General features: G+C 45.4%; 1 long non-coding RNA gene across 1 annotated transcript in view; it reads right to left on the bottom strand.

The window, feature by feature from the left end:
* LOC104985633 overlaps window positions 1-10330 on the bottom strand; it is a 26915-nt gene extending 16585 nt beyond the window's left edge. Inside the window, exon 1 of the long non-coding RNA XR_824954.1 lies at window positions 10184-10330. This is a non-coding gene — a long non-coding RNA (uncharacterized LOC104985633). The remainder of the gene's footprint in view (window positions 1-10183) is intronic.
* Between the last annotated feature and the right edge of the window lie 1392 nt (window positions 10331-11722).

Here is an 11722-nt window from a genome sequence, read left to right as displayed (position 1 = left end):
ATCCAGCCATCTCATCCTCTGTCGTCCCCTTCTCCTCCTGCCCCCAATCCCTCCCAGCATCACAGTCTTTTCCAATGAGTCAACTCTTCGCATGAGGTGGCCAAAGTACTGGAGTTTCAGCTTTAGCATCATTCCTTCCAAAGAAATCCCAGGGCTGATCTCCTTGCAGTCCAAGGGACTCTCAAGAGTCTTCTCCAACACCACAGTTCCAAAGCATCAATTCTTTGGCACTCAGCCTTCATCACAGTCCAACTCTCACATCCATACATGACCATAAGAAAAACCATAGCCTTGACTAGACGAATCTTTGTTGGCAAAGTAATGTCTCTGCTTTTGAATATGCTATCTAGGTTGGTCATAACTTTCCTTCCAAGGAGGAAGCGTCTTTTAATTTCATGGCTGCAGTCACCATCTGCAGTGATTTTGGAGCCCAAAAAAATAAAGTCTGACACTGTTTCCACTGTTTCCCCATCCATTTCCCAAAGCCTTTATAGCTATATTCTTTTCCTGGTCTAGGATCCAATCTCAGATGACTTTCACATTTAGTTGTCATACCTCTTTAGTCTCCTTAACCTGGAACAGTTCCTCACCCATTTTTATCTTTCTTGAGCTTGACAGTTTCATAAAATAAGCATCAGTTTTTAGAATGTCCTTTAATTTGAATTTGTCAGTTATTTCCATATTATTTGAAATCCGTTTATCAGGAGGTCCATGATATTGGTTTGTCCCAATATTGGTAGTATTAACTTGGCTAAGTGGTATTTCCCATATTTCTCCACTGTAAAGGTATTACTTGTCCCTTTGTAATTTATAAGTTATCTGTGGGGAGACAGTTTGAGAGCAGGCTATATTTGACTCATGAATTTTAGCATCCTGTTATTTCCATTCCATAGAAAATTGCCTATTTTCTCACTCTTATTTTCTATCCATGTGGACTTATGGATTTTACTTTTAAAAATGGTTTACTATTTCTATCATGATTTATTTTAACGCTCAAATTTTCAAGACTTGGTCACTGGCAGTCTCTTTCTTATATCTTAACCCTTTCTGCTTACCATTTTCCACCAGCATTTAAACCTATTTAACTCTTTCTAGACATACTTCTCTTTTACCATGTCTGTGTTTGCTTTCCCCATTTCTTTCTTTCTCATTCACTCTTCACCCTACTACAGTCTATCATTCCAATGAAACTGTCTCATTAAGGCAAAAATGACTAAGTTGAGAAAATTGAGAAATACTCATTTTCAATAACACCTCTTCTCCTCTCTCTCTCTCCACCCCTTTCCGCTTTTTTGGCCATACCATGCAGCATGTGGGATCTTAGTTCCTTCCCCAGGGATCAAACCTGTACCCCTTGCAGCAGAAGCTCCAAGTCTTAACCACTGGACTTGGCAACTAAGCAACAGTAACAAATATAAACAGTAATTTAGACAGTGTTATGGATTATTGTGGACTTCCTGGTGGTTCAGATGGTAAAGAATCTGTCTGCAATGCAGGAGACCCACCAGGTTCAATCCCTGGGTTGGTAAGATCCCTGGGGAATGAAATGGCAACCCATTCCAGTATTCTTGCCTGGAAAAATCCATGGACAAAGGAGCCTGGTGGGCCACAGTCCATGGGGTTGCAAACAGTTGGACACTACTGAGCAAATAACATTCTTACTGCACCTTTTTAGTGTTCTGAGCTCCTTTTTCTACCAGTCCCTTAAGTGTTGGAGTTTCTCATAGCCCTTTGCTCTTCTAACTTTATGGATTCTCTAGGTCCCTGTAGAAGTTTATATACAATTTTAGTATATGTGCTGCTGAAGCAAGCACAGGAGTTTGTATACAGTCTCACATCTTTCATTACCACCTGCTGCTGCTGCTAAGTTGCTTCACTTGTGTCCAACTCTGTACAATCCCGTAGACGGCAGCCCACTAGGCTCCCCCTGTCCCTGGGATTCTCCAGGCAAGAACACTGGAGTGGGTTGCCATTTCCTTCTCCAATGCATGAAACTGAAAAGTGAAAGTGAAGCCGCTCAGTCATATCTGACTCCTATCGACCCTATGGACCGCAGCCTACCAGGCTCCTCCGTCCATGGGATTTTCCAGGCAAGAGTACTGGAGTGGGGTGCCATTGCCTTCTCCGCATTACCACCTAGATTCTGCTTACTCCAAATTCTGTATTTCCAACAATGACCTGCTTCTTGAGCCTCAGATGTATGTATATCCACTTTCCAGCTGGATAGACCCTTGGGGCATCTTCCAGGCCCTTCACATTCAAAATATTCAGAACGAAGCTGAATCTTCCTTCTGTATATTGACACCAAATTAAATCTCAGAGACAGAATTTTGTGTAAAGTAGAAAAGAACAACTTTATTGCTTTGTCAGGCAAAGGGGCCACAGCTGGCTGGTGGCGGTTTGGTTGTTAAGTTGTATCTGACTCTTGTTACTCCATGGACTGTAGCCTGCCAGGCTTCTCTGTCCATGGAATTCTCCAGGCAAGAATACTGGAGTGGGTTGCCATTTCCTTCTCCAGAGGATCTTCCTGACCCAGGAATCGAACCCAGATCTCCTGCATTGCAGGCAGATTCTTTACCCACTGAGCTACGAGGGAAGCTATGCCCTCAAAATTGTGTCCCAACCTGGAGGAGTTGTAAGGAGCTCTATAGTAATGTTTCAAAGAGGACATGATCAGCTCGTGGACATTATTCTGACTGGCTGGTGGTGAGGTAAGTGGAAGTCAGGATCACCAACCATCCTACTGTTAACTTCTCCCACCTGGAGAGGGTTTCAGTAGCTACAAAACAACTCAAAGAGATTGTTATTGTATTCCTTGAGGAGGAACCAGGGCACTGCCCCAAGGCTGCTCTATTGTTTCTTTTGACTGCTCCTATTTATTCTCTACATCCCTTCCCTTCCCTAGTTAGCAGCTGTTTGAACCTCTGGTTGGAACTCAGCAAAGAGCCTGGAGGCTGAATGAAGCCTATTTCCCGTAATCAAGAAATGGGGGACACAGAAAGGTTTTTGTATCCAGGAGCCCCACAGAATCCTGCTTGTCATCAAGAATAAAATTAATCATCCCACTGCATAAACAACTTCCTTCCCCTCATGCCCTGGTCAGTAACAAGTACCATACTTATCGGTTTGCTCAAGCCATAAGTCTCTTGTTTCTTCTTTCTCATCTAAAGCAAACTAGTCCTTGTCCCCTAAGTATTTATCAAGTTTTCAATTTCTCTCTGCTCCATTCTCTATCCTAAAACAGACCGTCATCATCTATTTCCTTTTTTGCTCAGTCGCTTCAGTCGTGTGACTTTTTGCGACCCTATGGACTGTAGCCTGCCAGGATCCACTGCCTGGGAATTTCCTGGGAAGAATACAGGAGTGGGTTGCCATGATCTTCCTGACCCAGGAATTGAACCTGTGTCTCCTGTGTCTCCTGCATTGCAGGCAGATTCTTTACACAGATGCCATCTGTTTCCTAGAATCCTGCACTATCTTCCCCAAGCCATTCCCCTGATCTCTAGAACTGCTGTCTACAGACATATATTGGAATTGTGATAGGTAAGATAGAAGCATTTCTTCCTGTTTCTCCCTTTCCTTCCTTTTATTCTCTGAGACTGAGGACTAGATCCGGGTTGGAAGGAAGTTTAAAACACAGGTGGAGCTGCAGTTTTATGAAATTCTGTCACCAGAGGAGCATATCTTTAAGTTAAAGTAAGTCAGCTCAACTTAAAAAAAAAAATGTTTTCAGAAGCTGTGGAGAAAAAAATTTACAAATGGGCTATATTATATATTGGCCTCATTTGCTTTTAGGACAATAATTAAATCTGTTTTAAGTACATTAATTGTGTTGACTAATAGATCAACGGTGGTAGACTTGAACAGCTGGGTGACATTCAGGTAACTGTTACCAAGCCCAGGCTTGTTCTGCTTGCCACACAACAGACCAATAAACCTCAAGTTGTTGGAAGAAGGAATAACGACTTTATAATCAGAAAGCTAGCAGGTCGAAAAGATGACAAATTAGCCTCTCAAAAAACCTTCTCTCCTTCAGAATTTGGGCTTTTATATACAAGGAGGGGGAGGGGTCCAGTGTAGCACCAACCAATGGCTGAGCAGGACGGTTAACGGTCGCTGGTGGACCGTTGCTCACTAACGGTTGCTTGCTTGGAGGAGGGGCGCTGGGAGGGGCCCCCTGTGGTACCAATCGATGGCGGAGCGGCAGCTCCTGCCTGTATCGCCCCTATTACACCCTGAGTAGAAAGGTGTGACAAGGCTACCCAGGTGGCGCAGTGGTAAAGGGTCTGCCGGCCAATGCGAGAGGCAGACAAGACTCGGGTTTGATCCCTGGGTTGGGAAGATCCCCTGGAGGAGGAAATGGCAACCCACCCCAGTGTTCTTGTCTGGAGAAGCCCATGGACAGAGGAGCCTGGTGGGCTACAGTCCATGGGGTCGAGAAGAGTAGGAAGTGACTGAACTCACTCACTCACTCACACACACACACACAGCTGTGAAATCTGAAGAGGTACTGGGTGCTCTAGCAACTTCATCCTCTAGCTCTTCTTTTCTGCCAGTTTACTGCCGTATTTTAAGTTTTTCTTTTTTTTTAAAGGCAAAGTTACAATTAGCTAACTATTCTCCATCATTCATTCATTAACCATGTTCATGAGATTTGACTATCATAAATCAGGGACTTTCTTCTCAAAGTTGTCCTCTGTATTTCTTTTGTCAACTTAAAAAAAAAAAGTGCACAGCATGAGATTTAGGTTTTATTTGGGGCAAAAATGAAGACCATATTCTGGGAGACAGCATTTCAGAATAGCTCTGAGAACATGCTCCAAGGAGGTAGTGGGGGGAGGTTAATAATATCTGGTTTTGGTGAAGGGGGAATACATGCAATCAAGCACATATTTTTGCAGAAGGATTCTGCTAGTCATGAGGAGCAGACATCACCATGAAGGAATTTAGTGCTTTTCTAGAGGTAAGGAGATGTAAGAATTGGAATCATGTCTAACTATATGAAGACCTATCCTTCAAGTTTTTCCAAAGCCCAGAGTGCCTCATATCTGCTCTCTACCCACCCTGAACTCTCTTCAGGGGATGTTGAAGGTCAGCAATTGCAGAAGCTCATGAGTTAATCCTTGTAGAGGGAGATGGCAGGTGCCCTCGTGAAAGTGAAAGTCGCTCAGTCATGTCCGACTCTTTGTGACCCTATGGTCTGTCCATGGAATTCTCCAGCCCAGAATACTGGAGCTGGTTGCCATTCCCTTCTCCGGGGGATTTTCCTGACTCGGGGATCAAACTGGGGTCTCCTGCATTGCAGGCAGATTCTTTACCATCTGAGCTACCAGGGAAACCTGGCAAATACCCTTGGCAAGTACCAAGTTGAAGTTGACATGTTCCCACTCTTTGCCCTTCTTCCATGAATACCACCTTTCTTCCATTTCTGCCTCTTCCACCCCTTGGTTTCAATTTCTCCTCTTCTTTCCTCTTACCTCAGCTCTCTTTCACCTCACATTCTTCACTATGCATTGGATTGGCCACAAAATTCATTTGGGTTTTTCTGTCAGCTCTTACGGAAAAACTTGAATGAACTTTATAGGCAACCCAATATTTCTTGATTTTTTTTCAATTTATCTCCAGAGTACTAGGTTTTCTCCTATTTAAAAAATGTTCAGGGCTTCCCTGGTGGCTCAGTGCTGAAGAGTCTGCCTGCCAGTGCAGGAGACACAGGTTCAATCCCTCATCTGGAAAGATCCCACATCGAGCCTGTGCCCTAGAGCCTGGAAGCCGCAACCACTGAAGTCTGGAAGCCCGGACCCTGTGCTCCACAAGAGAAACCAGCACGAGAAGCCTGCACATCACCACTAGGGAGTGGCCCCTGCTCACCGCAACTAGAGAAAGAAGCCCACGCACCAACCAAGACCCCACACGGCCAAAAAATAAATTTTTAGAAATTATAAAAAACTTTCACCATTCACAGCCCTTTTGTTCTTATTGCCTATCATATCTCCCCTAATCCCCGCTCCTATTCCTTCCCCTGCCTCATATTCCACTCAAGTCGTTCTCACTAAAATCCCCATAGAAGCGGAATTCACGGCTTAACTGCATTATGGTCCACTTTAACTCTTCCGCACTTCCACTCCATTTGGGGGTGTTTTCTTAGGGTTGCTGCTATGACTATTGCTGCTTCCTCTGACGGGACACTCAACAGGCGGGCCCATCACCTTCCAGCACTCTGGCCGCCCTCTTACATTTGTGTGCCAGGAAGGGAAGAAGGCCTTCAAGACAGGGCTACGCTTCCACGTTTTACAGTTGAAGGGAAAATCACAGACCTCTTAAACCTCGGTGGAGGACGATACTCTACTCTATTTGCCTTGTTCATCCTTCCTCTGCACAGCGTTTCCAGCCTCTTTTAAACCACCCTGTGGACGCAGTGCCTGAATTCACCATTGAGCAGAGACCTCCCCCTCTTTCCTAGACTGGACACTGGGGGGCCAAGGTCCTGTCACTTCTGGAACTGTGGGTTGGCATGGCCTCCCTGGCACTTAGTCATCCAATCTGGGCTTCCCACAGTTAGAAGACAGCAGGGATTGGGGTGGAAGTTGGGGAGGTGTGTGTGTGGCGGAGGGGAATGATCACGATTTAATTGCTGCCTGGAACACCCTCACTGGTGGTGGGATTGCTCTGAGTCTCTACACAGCTTGATCTTGTGCCAGGAGATCCCACTGGGCACCATGCTGCTCTTTGCTGTACCAGCAAAGAAAACCAGAGGGGTTGATATTTCTTCTCCTTCTTAACCAACTAGGACCTGAGCCAAGAAAGTGGGGGAAAAAAAAACAAATTTAGAAACATTTTTTTTTTTTCTCCCTGGGGACATTCATTTCACGTATAAATTTTTCTTCATTTCTTAATCAAGTGGCATGTGATGTCCATTTAGAGTTGCCCCTTGCTCAGTTTGCGATCTCATGCAATTCCTGACAGAGGAGAACAAGTCTACAAACCAGATGGAGAAACAGAAGAATGCTGTCCTGAAGCCAGGGGGTGTGCTGAGCATCAGGAGAATAAAGTCTGGGACTTCCCTGGTGGTGCAGGGGTTAAGCTTCCATGCTTCCAATACAGGGGGCATGAGCTTGATCCCTGATCAGGGAACTAAGATTCCTACATGCTATACGTGGCCAGGAAAAATAAATAAATGCAAATAAAAGAAAATAAATTTCAACATAGGAGCAAAACACTGAGAAGCTGCCTGTGCTTTGTAATTTTGTCACGACTCCCAGAAAGACAGCAAGAGGGGTCCCGGCTGGACTGTCCCACACAGTCCTTAAGAGTTCACCCTACATTGTCCTGGCATCCAAGAAGGGAAAACAATTTTTTTAATCACCAAATTCCTCAAATAGCGTCTTCGCCTTTGTTTCAGGATTTTAAAATCCTGGGTTTCAAGGTCAATAGATTAATAGTCCCAACTAATGTGCTGCAAATCTGCAATTAAAAAAAAAATTATCCATCTCCTGTGACTGGTGTCTACTAGCCTATCACTTAGTATCCTTCCCTGGCTTTTTCACTGGAGATCCAAATGTTTATTTTGAAAGCTGCTCAGAAAAAGAGGGCAGAAGTGAAGATGACTCTTACTGTCAAACATCAGTTGGTGTGAGAGCATCTGTAAATTTCTCTCAAAACAGAAAGTGAAGAAAAAGTACAGGAGCGTGAGGCGTCCGAACGTGTCTTAAGTGTAATATTGATAGAAAAAGGGATGTTTGCTTCTGTTCACTTCTTGTCAAACACACTTCTCTCTCCTCCCTTTTACTCTAGCTTCTTAATTCATGTTTATACGGTATATCTGGGACCATAATCTGAGTTCTTTGCAAGTTCCGAAATATTTGTTGTCCTTATACAGGAAAGACAGCTTGGGTGGGTCTGTAATTCTTGGGTCATGCTCTTAGGTAGGCGGAGAGTATGCAAAGCCATTAAACATAGCAGGATATGCAGAGACCAGGATATAAACCTAAAAGCCTTTTTATATGGCCTGGGTTTTCTGTAACTGCCTCTTTGCCTGGGTTTCATGGAAAACTCTCTATGGGAGATGTCTTAGTAGAGAACCAAAGGCCACTGGCCCAGTGATCTGCTTCATAGCAATGCTGACTGCAGAAATCAGAGTGGACACATGGCTGGCTGCTGTATTTTAATCAACCTTGTGAGGCACTTGCTTAACCATCCACATCGGTCATCCAGCTTGATCCATTTTAAGAACACCTGCTACTGGCCGGGTCTCATTATCTGAGGGAAGGTGAAGGTCAGGGATCATGGGATGGCTCTGATGGGGCTGCAGATGGCTGGCAGACAGGACATTGCCAACTCTGAGAAGGTGGTTTTACATCAGCTCCCAAGACTGGTCCTGCTCAATCATCCACGTGCTCTCCACCCCCACCAGCCCAGCTCCTTGGAAGAACTGACTTTACCCTTGCAGGCAGTGCTCAGTTTTCTGAAGGTTTGCTTCTAGCCTTCTTCCCCACACACTGACGCACTGTCATATTCAGTGACTCTTTTCCATTTTTCTGATTGGCTATATCATATACGCCCTCATTTTAAACCTCATACATTCCTGAATGTTTTACCTGGGGGTCCTGTATAGTTTTGTTGTTCAGTCTCTAAGTCGTGTCTGACTCACTCTTTCGTGACCCCATGGACTGTAGCCCGCCAGATTCCTCTGTCTGTGGAACTTTCCAGGCAAGAACACTGGAGTGGATTGCCATTTCCTTCTCCAGGGCATCTTCCTGACTCAGGGATCGAACCCACATGCCCTGCATTATAGGTGGACCCAGACCTGCCCAGCACAGAATCTTCAGGCACTTAACTCTCGATGCGCCTGAGCTCCACCAGGGTATTGGCTCCATTACAGTTAAACTCTGCTGGTCCCACACTGACATCATCTTCTTTGCACCCTGTATTTTCCCTAGGTTGACAGTATCTCCTAGGCAACAAAACGTGGGAGCCTCCTTAACTGCTCCATCCTCTAAGTCTCCCACAGAAAAGAAATCTCTAAACCCCATCAGTTTTTCACTTTATTACTGTTTCTCATGCTATCACATTTTGTCACCTGACCAGCCCTATCCTAGGACAGATACACTCTGGCAGGGAATATCGTACCAGCTCCACGATCACTTTGCCAGTCTTGGGCATTCTTCCCTCGCAAATTCATCTTTTGCAAAGCCAGTGGGGTGATCTATCCAAAATATTAAGCCGACCGTGTCATTCCACACCTCGGAGTCTTTTGCTGGGTTCCCAGGACCTGCAGGTGAATCCAGAACTCCTTAAGGTGGAACAGGTGTCCCACTGCATCCGGCCCCATGCTCCCTCCAGCATCTGCTTCTGTATCTCATACTGAAATGACACTGGTGGTTTCTGAACTCACAGACCACGCCTTCCTTTCCCGGGTTTGCTCACACTATTCATCTGCCTGCACGGTTTTCTTCCTTATTCTCCTCATCCTTTAAGAGAGGCTTCAAGTCCTACCTCCTTGGGAAGTCTATACAAATTCACCCTCGCTGCTGCTCACATCCACTCTGGTAGGTGACGGGATCTCTTGCATGCGTGCCTGCTAAGTCGCTTCAGTCGTGTCTGATTCTGTGCAACCCTGTGGACTGTGGCCCGCCAGGCTCCTCTATCCATGGGATTCTCCAGGCAAGAATGCTGCAGTGGGTAGCTATGCCCTCCTCCAGAGGATCTTCCCAACCCAGAATCAGAGCCTCTTGTCTCCTGCATTGGGAGGCAAGTTCTTTACCACTAGCGCCACCTGGGAAGCCCCACAAGATTTCTGGGGTTCCCATAACTTGTTTTCTCCCCTCTACTTAAACTGACAATAAGGCTTTGGGCCGTTTACGTCTCTCCTCCACTAGGCTTTGAGTTCCCTGAGGTCAGATTCTGTTACTTTCATCTTTGTACAACCAAGCACAGTGCCTAGGGGAGCATGCTCTCCGCTACTGATTGTTGAAAGACCAGCTTACTCAATATCTCTAGCTTTTAGTTTTCTTGGGTAAATCGAGATGTAGGAAAGAATAGGAAAGACAGAAAAGAAGAATTTCACTGGAACTGTCTCGTTCTGCCTGACCCACAGCAAGCCAAAATGCTGAGACCCCGAGGCTTACAACAAAGAGCTCGATTCCTAAGGCAGTGAAGCTAGAAGACTTAGCTTATTACTTACCTCATTCTCATTACTTAGGAGACCATTCCTCCAATCCACTTCATGGAAGGTAAGGGGCTGGGGGTATTTACAGATGAATAATAAAGGAGCCGGGCAGTCTCAGACGTGGACAGCTTGGGGAATGTGGGGACTGTGGGGAAGTGTGATGGCAAAAAGGTATGGTCATCCTAGTTCTATGCAGGCATAATTGGGCTACGGGCCTCTCCACATTCTTAGGGTGGAGTTTTTGGCCCTCTGATGGAGAAAATCTGACCTTCATGCATGCCCGGTTGGAGAGTCTGTGATCCTATCCAGTCTGAACTGGCTCAGCCTGAACTAGATGCAGCTGACTCCAAGTTCTTAGAAAACACTTGGGGAAAACATGCCATTTGAAGGGCATGCGAGTCTTAAAAAAAACCAACAAAACAAAACAAACAAACAACAACAACAACAAAAAAAACGACCTTGATTACTCAGGTGAAATGGATTTGACTAATTATTACCCACAGTTTCAAGAACGCATCATTTATATTTGCTACACCTGACTGTAAGTGTAATTGCTTAAGAGAAACACAAGTGAGGGGTAACACAAGATTGAAAGCAGGAGGAAACGGGACGACAGAGGATGAGATGGTTGGATGGCATCACCGACTGGATGGACATGAGCTTGAGGAAGCTCTGGGAGTAGGTGATGGACAGGGAAGCCTGGTATGTTGCAGTCCATGGGGTCGCAATGAGTCAGACACGACTGAGTGGCTGAACTGAACACAAGGTGGGTATTGAAGGTAGCAGGGATGGGAGATGGGAGGAGAGAGGTCAGGATAAAGCACTAGGAGGACCTAACATTTAAGCGGGGGCTTGAGGAAAGGGAGCAAGAGGTCTGGCTAGTAAAAATGGGCTCTGGAGCACCATCTAATGGTGCTCTTTTGTTTATAATAAAACAAGCAGCATTACAAACACAGTTAACAACAACAAAACCCACTGAGTCCTTGCTTATTCCAGCAGTGGTCATGTATCAGCCAGTGAAGTACTGGGTTCTTATCTAGGGCAAGCAGTTTAGAGAGGGAATTACCATGAAAGGAGAGAGAAAAATGGTAGCAAAGTGCCCTAGGAAGAGAGTCACACTCTTAGATGGAAGGCTGTCCCTACCAGTCATTACTCGGTAGGGAACAAGCTCTCTCACTTCAGGCCATAAGCCAGTCCTGCTTGCTCTCTGGATGGTGTCAGTGACTCAGCACCTTGCAATAAGCAAGGAGCCACCACCCATCAAAAGTACAAAATGAGATTCTCTCCAGGGAACCTATGCAGTCCTCTCACAGCCCGTGGACCCCAAGGCCATCAGCTCCCCTGGCTTAGTTCTGTTAAGGAGAAGTTTTCCAAAAGCAGAAGTCATTGGAAAGGAAGGGAAATCTTATTCCAAGCAAGGAATATCAGGGGGCTTGAAACTGGAAGAGGGTAGGTAACAAGCCATTAGTGGAGCGTAAGAATAATGGGAGATGCAACTGAAACGTTATGTTAAGTGAACTGGTATGATATTTGAACTCTGGGTTTTTCCTCCAA

This window comes from Bison bison, unplaced genomic scaffold (assembly GCF_000754665.1).
Source record: "Bison bison bison isolate TAMUID 2011002044 unplaced genomic scaffold, Bison_UMD1.0 scf7180017864053, whole genome shotgun sequence".
Lineage (NCBI taxonomy): Eukaryota > Metazoa > Chordata > Mammalia > Artiodactyla > Bovidae > Bison > Bison bison.
Note: the sequence above shows the minus strand (reverse complement) of the source record. Positions and strands in the feature narration are given on the sequence as shown.